The sequence below is a fragment of the Rhinolophus sinicus genome, linkage group LG14, assembly GCF_036562045.2.
Source record: "Rhinolophus sinicus isolate RSC01 linkage group LG14, ASM3656204v1, whole genome shotgun sequence".
Taxonomy (NCBI): Eukaryota; Metazoa; Chordata; class Mammalia; order Chiroptera; family Rhinolophidae; genus Rhinolophus; species Rhinolophus sinicus.
Genome location: NC_133763.1, coordinates 55570201 through 55580954, shown reverse-complemented (window position 1 = coordinate 55580954; position 10754 = coordinate 55570201).

The following is a 10754-nucleotide window of genomic DNA, read 5'->3' as shown; positions in this document are numbered from 1 at the left end:
TTGCACTGTCAATCATTTTATCATGCATAATTTTGTAACACCATGCATTGCTTAATTGGAAATTATGGGTTCACTGAATTATGTAGATCTTCCAGAAGTTGATGCATTTCATTATGAAGAATCATATTTATTAATATTGTTACCAAGAATGAAGTTTTCCTAGATTCTTTTCTTCTTAAAGGAAAGAATTCTGTCAAGAGACAGAGTTTGTGCAGCATAGGGCAACAAATAGTTCATTAGTAAAAGTGAGTCTACTCAAAGACATGGAGCGGGCTGACCCAAGACAGGGACAGAGCCTCTCCTTAGGTTGTGTGAATATTTTATCACTATGGGTAGAATTGTCTTCACCTCTTCCTCTATATTATCTACCTCTCTCTCTGCTAACACGTAGTATCCTCCCTTTTTGTTCTCAAGGGTGTTTTTCAGGGTGTAAGCATGAACCTCTCTATTTTTTCTGATTTATTTAAGAAGTCCATTCAAAAAAGGAAAAAACTATAATGTATGTTCCTGGGAAGCAGGATGTACACTCTGTTTGTTAAGTGGGATGTTTCCCCTACCTTTCCAGAATTTCCCTCTTCTAATTACGTATTTTCTTGATTTATGGGCATGTGCAAGCTTGCCATCTTATCATAATTTCTTAGGAAAGCTCACTAACGGGGGGGCTAAATAGTAATTGTGTCTTGTTCTCAATATCCTTCTAAGCAAGGTGTTCATGCCCAACTTTGTTTTCAATATCCTGCAGAGGAAAAGGTCTGTGATCCCAGTTGAAGCAGCTGCAAGGAGCCTCCTAACCAGAGCTAGTTCCCTCTTTCTCCTGCTCATTTCTATTTTTCTACCTACCCTATCATTCCCTACTCAAGAGTTTGAGACCCTGAAATCTTTTAGGATAGGGACAGTGTGTCTCTTCTGTATCTATTTTCTGCTGAGGGGGGTGATGTTGTAGTTAGGGTCCTATTCTCTTGCTCTCTGTCAGGATGAAGGAGGTGTTGTCCCTGTGTTTTTGGCAAATAGGGGCTCGTATTTCTAGAGGAACAGGTTGGAATTTTTGAAGAATCATCAGTTTTAAGTGGAACTTCTGTAACCTGGAGAGGACAAACTTGACAAGTAGATTAAAAAGACATGGTCCAAATAGTAGTAGAAGCAATATACAAACTAAAGCCCCTAGTAAGGGTTGAAACCAAATTATGGAAGGTAGAATGTGTTTTACGCATCCCGGGTGGATTCAGCCATTGGACTTTCCTTTTCAAAATTATGAAGCCATTCTGTCTGACTATATATATTTTAAATATCTTTCCCTACTTGACTGGTGGTATTTATATAGGTGCAGCAATTCTTGTTAATAACTGCATACACCCACTTGTTCGGCTATCAGATAGTCAAGAGCTAACCAGTTATCAAAGTTGTTATTCATGAGTAAATCAAATGAGCATTGGAGTTGTTGAAGGGCATCTCCTGTGGTTTACGATAGGGTACATCCAGTCTCGTCATGATAGGCAAACCCTCCCCAAGGGGCTGCTAGAGCAATGGCACCCCAATACTAGCCAGAGTAAGCCCTATGGCCCGTTTGGCTCAGGAGTGAGTGATGTCGTGAATAGTGATTGAGATAGCCTTTGGACCCAGACTGTAAAGTACACTGACATTTAAACTGAGAGTTTCGGGGCAACCCGGTCCAACTCCCTTCCTTTCCGAGAGCTGCGACACTTTACTTTTAATAAACTATCCTCTCTTACAACTCCTCACCTCTCCTTGGTCCGTGCTTCCATTCTTTGGTTTCATTAGACACGATCCCGGCACAAAGAAAATATCCTACATCATTAGGGTTACTCCATGCCAGCTGCAGTGCCAGCTATGGAGCAGGAAGGCAGTGCAGATCTACCCTGTGCCTTGCTGGGTCGAAGTTGGCTGAGTGCTGGGCCTCTGTGATTCCCAGGGCTGATCCAAGCAGGAAGGGGCGCTGGGCTTCCGCAGCATCCAAGAAGAGCCAGAGTTTAATCTGCCTCTCCAGACAACTGCTTCCTCTTTCCCCAGGACACTGCCGGAGGTGGCTGGGCCCATCAGGACTAATTAGCTATTTTAATGAAATGAACAAGTTTTGCTCAGGTAGAAGGAATCCATACTTTTCTAGATGGAGAAATGCCGAGTGCCAAGGAGTCTTGCCAGCTGGGCTCTAAGCTAATGTACATGTGTGTACATGCATGTGCTCTCTGGACCCAGGCTGGATCTGTACCCCAGCAGCCTTGAGCAAAGAGGGCTTAGGGGAGCGGTGGGGGGTGTCACTTAACTGGCTCTGGTCGGTGATTTCCATGAACACTGTATAACATGCAGAAAACACAGGGACACCTATGTCATTCTCTACCTTTGGCCCAATCCCAGGCCTAGCTCAGTCTCCCAGAACTCACTGCTGCTCCTTGGGCCTGAAATCTCTCAAGGAGAAAGTTCCTGAGAACTGGCACTCAGTCCCTTCCAGCCCTCTGACTCCAAGTCCATGGGTTATAAGGCTCTGAGTCCAGGCCAGAGCCTGAGTTTGTGGCCTGCATCCTTCTGGTCCTTTCAAGAGCTGGAGCATCAAAGTCCATCTTTGGAGTTCCCCAGAGCCCCAAATATACCTTACTAGAATTTTCACAGCAACCCAACCCTGCCTTCAGCCCTTGTGCTGAGGTGTTCTAGCTGAACTCCACAGGGCCCCTTGGGCTGGTCTCTGTGGCTGGGTTTCCCCCAGATTCCTCAAAAATAAAATAAAATAAAATAAAATAAACTTGAATAGGGGGTGAGGTGTATGGAGCTAACATTTCTGGCAGTTAGATCCACTCTGACATAGAGGAGTGAGATTGAGGGGAAATCACTGGGGGGCCCCTGCTTAAAGGTGAGGCTGAGGTTAAGGCTGCTCGGCTGAGACTGAAGCATATGATGGTGGCTTAGGGGATGTCTATGACATGTCCAGCAGTCAGAGAGGCCATTGCCCTTTGCAATATTGTTGGGAAAGTTTACAAGCATGTTAATCTCCTGTTCCCCCAGAAGAGGCTGGGAATGTAATAGAACTAAGAGAACTAATATCATGTTGAAGATTTAGACGGTATAAGGAACGATTTTTAGTGGGGTACTGGGAGGGACACAGGTGAAGAGAAGAATAAGGGCTAAGAAGAAAATTAAACAGTAAAGGACAATTAAATTAATATATTTAATAATCAGGAGTTAGATATTGGTACTTAGTGATAACTTCTTTTAAAATAATTTGAGGTCTTCTAGTGTCTCCCAAGAGCACTGGGATCCAGTTGGCACATCTTCTCCTACATCTCCTCTCCAGGGTTTTATCTGGGAGTGATGGATCCAGCTACAGACTCCTGGTACCTTGACAGCTATAGGGGTAGAAAGTAATACTGTGAAGGGGCCCTTCCAACTGGGGATTATTTGGGATGTGGGGCACCATCTTTCCAAGATCTGATAAGATCTGGCTGCCAGGAAGTTACTGTGTTGGTGAGGGTGGCTTCTTCCCTGTAGGCGAGGGCAGAGACCCTTTTGTTCATAGGCTCTGAGGGCTTCCTGGAACGGCTCTAGAAAGGTGACATATTGAAGGAGGTTTGTAGCCTCTAAATCTAAAAGTATGTCAGATGAGAGGAAGGCCCTCCCATATAGAGCCTCATAAGGGCTGAGCTATAGAGAAGCCTGCAGGCATATTTGAACAACAGAGCTATTGGCATGAGGTCAAGCCATGGTTGAAAGGTTTCTTAACAGAGCTTCCTTAGGATGTTCTTAAGGATGTGGTTTGCTCTTTCTACTTTGCCAGGCCTCTGAAGTGTCCATGAAAAATGTAAAAAGTATCTTATCCCAAGGGCCTTAACTAACTGTTGGATAATATGTGAGGTAAGAGAAGGCCCATTGTCACTTTGTAAGGACTGGGGTAGGCCAAACCTAGGAATGACTTACTTTAGCAGTTGTTTGGAAACCTCTTGGGTCCTCTCTGTCTGGGTGGGGAATGCCTCTACCCACTTGGTGAAGGTATCAATAAGTACCAAGAGGTATTTAAATCCTCTGCATGTGAGCAATTGGGTAAAATCTAGTTGCCAATCCTCTCCTGATAGCTTTCCTGAGGCTGAATGGGTTGTATAAGCGGATGAGTCGTAGTCCCCTAGGGGCTGTTGTAAGTACAAAGCAGACAGACATGACATACCTGGTTGATTCTTATATATGCCTTTTGTAGTAAGCAGTTTCTATTATCCCACCCAAAGTGACAAAAATGATGGCGTTCTTTAATGACTTTCCATTGGAGAGACTGGGCAATGGGCAGCCATTGGTTTAGCTCATGCCATCCCTGAGAGTTAAGAGTGCATCCTCTTTGAGTGGCACAGTTTTTATCCTCTGAGGTATATAACGAGGAAAGAGTGTGCTTGATAAACAAGGGATGAAAGCCCCCATAATTTCTATTTAGAGATAATGGTGGCCTTGACCACCTGACCTGCCTGATGATTTCACTGAGTTATTTCATCTCATCCCTTTTGATGTCCCGGCAGTGGATTACTGCAACCTCCTTAGGCAAGTGTACGACCCCTAGGAAAGATAATATCTGAGGTTTGTGTTTTATAGGAGTGTCTGGCATTGAGGAATGCCTCTTATTTCCAACATGGAGAACTAAGAAATCACATTTAGAATCTGTATAGATAAAAATCCGTTTGTCTATTCCTAATTGTAAAGTCCTAGTTAGGGTGATTAGTTCAGCTAAATGAGCCAAGGCCCTGGGCGGCAATCTTTGTGTTGTGTCACTGGAATTAACCCCTGATCATTCACAAAAGGTGAAGGAATTCACAACCTCAAAAAGTTAAAGAGAAAGATGCCAGTACAGAAGTTACTGGGGCAGACAACTGCACCTAACTTCAGGTTAGCTTTTTCTTACATAGGAAAGCGTAGGTAAATTTCCTTATAGAAGATGTGATGTATAGACTGGGGTGATTTGATTGACATATGTTGGTTATATAACTAGATTCTTTCTGCACATGCTCTTACCCAGAATGCATACAGAAAAATCCATGGAGGGGGGGAGGACAAGCCCTAATGTTCATTTTATTTTCTTTTATTTTTTTTTTAATTTATTTTTTTAATTTATTGGGGTGACAATTGTTAGTAAAACTACATAGATTTCAGGTGTACAATTCTGTATTACATCATCTATAAATCCCATTGTGTGTTCACCACCCTGAGTCAGTTCTCCTTCCATCACCATGTATTTGATCCCCCTTACCCTCACCTCCCACCCTCCACCCACCTTACCCTCTGCATTTTATTTTAATTGTATTATAATGAGGCTAGAGTTCAAGTAACGGACAGGTTTTAAGAGTTTGCAAATGTGTGAGGAACCAGTTGATATCAGTTGGGTCTTATCTCCTCTTTTTAGGAGTGTTTTGGCACCTTTGATTTATTGCTAGGGGATGAGCCTGGGCAGTTCCTGGGGAGGGGATGCAGGCCTGGGCAGTCCCCTTTCAGGCTCACTTTTATTAACCCTTTTTTTGGCCTCATCATTTTGGTTTCTGGTTTCCAATGAGGTGACTATGGCATATTCTGAATGCCTGATTTCTTTCCTTACAGAGCTGCTACCATCAGTAAACCAAGTTTCATCAGGGTTTTTTAGTGTCTGGTCTTTTAAGTCTTTCTTTCTAGCATAAGTCAGGTTGATGGTTTCCTCGCAGGAGTGTATTGGGGTGCCCTCCTCTGGGCAAGGTAGTAAGGTGGCAGGGTGAAGGGCAGTGCACATTTGGGCAGCAATGTCAGGATTTTCTAACAGCAGGACCTGATATTTTAATATCCTGCTATCTGTCATCCGAGGGGGACCCTTGAAGGCCTGTAAGGTAGCCCCCTAAGTGGGAGGTGAAAACCTCTAAGGACTGTCCTAGGGATTTTAGAAGCCTCATGTGCTAGAAGGGCAGTTGCTGCTACTGCCCAGAGGCAACCTGGCCAGCCCTGTGCTACCAGGTCTGATCTCTTAAATATCCGACTGGGCGCGAGTGCAGCCCAACTGTTGGGTTAATACCCCTAGTGCTACACCTTGATTTTCTGTGATGTATAGCTGGTACAGTTTTGTGAGCTGAGGCAGCCCTCAGGCCAGGGCCTGAGGAAGGTCTTTCTTCAATTGCTGAAGGCTTGTTGTTCTGGCCTCCAAACAAGGGGACCTTGTTCCTCAATCTCTTTGAGGGTTTCATATAGAGGCTGCACCCTGAGCCCAGATTCTATTAGCTAGAGTCTACAGTAACAAGATTCCAAGGAAGGTTCTGGGCTGCCTCTTGGTCATAGGAGAGGAGAGCTGAGTAGTTGCCCTGGCCCTGTCAGGGGATAACCTTTGTTCTCCTAGGGTAAGGATTAGTCCTGGGTATTGGACTGACTAGCTGGGCATTTGGTTCAGAGACCTTACAGCCTAGTTCAGCTACAAAGTTTAAGGTCTGCATTGCATGCAGTTGTGCTAATTCTTGATTTGGGGAGCAAATGAGTAAATCATCTACATACTGAATAAGTGCTCCTTACTCAAGGGATAGGCAGGCTAGGTCCCTAGCTAAAGCCTGAGCAAAAAGGTGTGGGCTCTCCCAAAAGCCTTGTGGGAGGACAATCCAAGTGAGCTGCTGACAATGCTAGCCCTGTCCCATTCAAAGACAAATAGGAACTGACAGGAAGGATTGAGGGGTATACAAAAGAAGGTGTCCTTTACATCTAGGATTTTAACTATTTTGTCTCTGGAGATATCTACTTGAGGTTTGTATATGGGCTTGGACCTGCAGGGTGGAGGGAATTGCTGTTTCATTAATGATCCTTAGATCTTGGACTAATCTATATTTGCCCAGACTTTTTTTTATATAACAAGGATTGGTGTGTTGCAGGGAGAGGAGACTGGCTTTCACAAACTGTACTTGAGAAATCTGTTAATAAGGGGTCGTAGGCCATCTTTTGCTTCGGGTTTCAGTGAATATTGTCTCTGGTGGAGGTAAAAGGAGAGATCTTTAAGTAGAATTTTAGCTGGAGTAGCATTTTTTGACACATCCTAGGATTTCTGTTGCTCAAACCTCTGGGTTTACTAGGTCCAACCATTTGGGTTTTTTAGGGATAGAGGTTCCCTTTTCAGAGAGTAATATAAGTTTATGAGGGAGAGGGCTTCCAAACATTAGATGTGCTCCCACTCTCTGGAGAACATCCTTGCCCAGAAGAGAGAAAATAGAGCCTTTCTGCATGAACAGCATAGAGGAGGGGTAAACTTCCAGGTCATGGGCTATCTCTCTACCCTCAATATTTGGCAGGATTTGAGAGAGAGAGAGCACCAGAGCAAGAGTTCAGCATGGAATAGGCCCCTCCTGAATCAAGTAGAAAATCTACGGTCCTACCAGCCACATTCAAGGTCACCCTAGGCTCCATCTCCTCAATGGCAATTCCATGAACCGGGGGAGCTTTGGGCCTTTTCTGTTCAAGACCATGATGGGTTGGGGATCCGACCAGGTGGCCCTTCTGTCCTCTGGGAAACCTTTTCCCAGTGGCCAAACTTCTTGCAGCTGGGGCATGGTATTCATGGCTTTCTCTCCTCTGGGAATTTGTGTTACCAGTGGCTTGTCTTTCCACGGTTGTTGTCCTCTCCTGGGGTTTCCTTCCTTGGGTGAGCCAGAGTTGGCTCTCAGACTTGTAAATCAGCCAATAATTGAGCCCATCTCTTAGTAATCCTTTGCCTTTCTGTCTCCTGTTCTCTCTCTCTGACCTTTTCCTTCTCCTCTTGGTCCCGACTATAAAAGACCGAGGAGGCCATCTTAAGGAGCTCCCCCAGCTGAGTGCTGGGCCCTAGTGCTAGTTTCTGTAACTTCCTCCCTATGTTTGGGGCAGACTGAGTAATGAACCGTTCTTTGAGCATTGACTCCCCCTCAGGAGAATCAGGATCTGTATTGTATATTTATTGAGAGCTTCCCTGAATCACTCAAGTAAAACTGTGGGATTCTCAGAGGGGCTCTGGTCAATAGTACTTAGCTTGTGGTAATTAGTTGGCTTAAACTTACTTTGTCTCATGTCCTCAGTTAAACAAAGAACTAGATGATTTCATTGGCAAGCACCTTCTGGGGAGTTATAGACCCAGTAGGGGTCAGCGTTAGGTATAGCCATGGCCCCTATTGGATAATTAGGGTCAGTCAGATAGAGACCATCCGCATAGCAGGTGGCAGCCTCTATAATCATCTTCCTTTCTACTTCAGAGAGAATATGCACTATGATGGCATGAACGTTTTTCCAGGTGAGGTCAAAAGTAAGAGAGAGCCTCTGAAACCCCTTTATACATTTTTCAGGGTTGTCAGAGTAGCTCCCTAAGCCTGTCTTTATTTGGAGGAGGTCCTGGATGGAGAAGGGAACCTGCACCCTCCTAGAGCTGCCTGTTAGGCCTCCCCTTACCTCCTGGAGGAGGCAGATCTTTGGAGCACAAGGGGACCCTGGCATGGAAGCAAAGGTCCTTGTGGGTCTGAGGAGAGGTAGTTAGGAGATGCCATCTCCTGTGGTCCCTTAGGGGGAGGGGTTCCGAGGACATGTGTTGGGCTGTCCCCAAGATCAGGACCTCTGGGTGGATGAGTTAACATGGTAGAACTGAAGGGTCTGTCTTACCAGAGTGACAGAGGTCTGAGTCACCTCTGAGGGACATAAAGGCATGAACATATGGCACTTTTGTCATTTTTCTAGTTTGCGATAGAAGAGGTCCATTGTAAGATGGTATTATAGTTTAGACTGCTATTTTCAGGCCAGCTTTCTCTATCCCTGCCCCCTAATTTATATTGCGGCCCAGCCATATTGTAGAGGAAGATGATCCTCTTCTTCTTATTGTCTCAGGTCAAACTTGTTCCAATGTAGTAGAATACAGCCGAGGGGGGATTCCTGACAGACAGAGTTCTGGTTATGCATCTATGAGAAAACACAGAGCAGGATACGGGGGAGAAGGGCGTCCCCTCTCCATTCCCTGTGTCTACAATTTCTTCCAAGGAAGAGTGTCCCCTGTTTCAGACTGTGGAACAGGCCAGTTCCTGTCCCTGAGCTACAGAATTATACGCATCCTTTACTGCGTGCTTCACCTCATGTCCTCCCAGCTACAGACTTAATGCAGACCTCATGTCGTGCTTGCTGGGGAGCGACCCCTCTCTGTTCCCCAGAAATGAAAAAGGGGAAGTTATAACAGATGCCACAGAAACACAAAGGATCTTCCAAGAATACTATGAAGGACTATATGCCACAAATTCAATAACCTGGAAGAAATGGACAAGTTCTTAGAAACATATAGCCTTCCTAGGCTGAACCATGAAGAACTGGTAAGAACTTGTCCATTTCTTCTAGGTTATTGAATTTGGTGGCATATAGTCCTTCATAGTATTCTTGGATGATCCTTTGTATTTCTGTGGCACCTGTGATAACTTTCCCTCTTTCATTTCTGATTTTGTTTATTAGTGTCTTTTCTCTGTTTATCATAGTGAGTCTAGCCAAGGGTATGTCAATTTTGTTAATCTTTTCAAAGAACCAGCTCTTTTTCACATTAATTTTTTCTATTGTCTTTTTGTTCTCTATTTCATTTAGTTCTGCTCTGATTTTTATTATTTCCTTTCTTCTGCTGACCTTGGGTTTCATTTGTTCTTCTTTTTCTAGTTCTCTAAGGTGTAACGTGAGGTTATTTATTTGGCATTTCTCTTGTTTCTCGAGATAGGCCTGTAATGATATAAATTTCCCTCTTAAAACTGCTTTTGCTGCATCCCAAATATTTTGGTAGGATGTATTGTCATTCTCATTTGTTTCTATGTATCTTTTGATCTCTCCTCTTATTTCTTCTTTGACCCATCAATCTTTAAAAGTGTGTTGTTCAATCTCCATGTATTTTTGGTTTTTCCTGCTTTCTTTTTGCAGTTGATATCCAATTTCAAAGCCTTGTGATCAGAGAATATGCTTGGTATGACTTCAATCTTCTTAAATTTGCTGAGGCTACTTTTATGTCCCAATATATGGTCTATCCTTGAGAATGTTCCATGTACATTAGAAAAAACTGTATAGTCTAATGTTATAGGATGAAGTGCTCTATAAATGTCAATTATGTCTATTTCATCTAATGTGTCATTTAGGGCTGCTATTTTGTTATTTATTTTCTATTTGGATGATCTATCCATAGCTGTCAATGATGTACTTAGGTCGCCTAGTATAATTATGTTTTGGTCTATTTTTTCCTTTAGTTCTGTTACTAGTTGCTTGGTATATTTCTGTACTCCCTGATTGGGGGCATAAATATTGATGACTGTTATGTCTACTTGTTGTATCGTCCCTTTTACCATTATGAAATGTCCATCTTTGTCTCTTGTTAACTTTTTTACCCTGAAGTCAGTTTTATCTGATATCAGTATGACTACACGTGATTTTCTCTGGATACCATTTGCTTGGAGTGTCAATTTCCACCCTTTCACTCTGAGTCTATGCTTGTCCTTGTAGCTGAGATGTGTCTCTTGGAGACAGCATGTGGTTGGGTTTAGTTTTTTGATCCAATCTGCTATTTTGTGCCTTTTTATTGGTGAATTCAGTCCATTTATATTCAGGGTGATTATTGATATGTGAGGATTTCCTCTCATTCTATATTTAGTTTTCTGGTAAGGCTGTGGCTCCATTGTTTCTTTGACTTTTTATTGTTGCCTATCATTTCTGTGTGGTGGTATTCTATTATTTTCCCCTCTGATTCTTCTTTTATTACCATATGTATTTCAGTTCTGCATTTTTTTGAGTGGTTACCA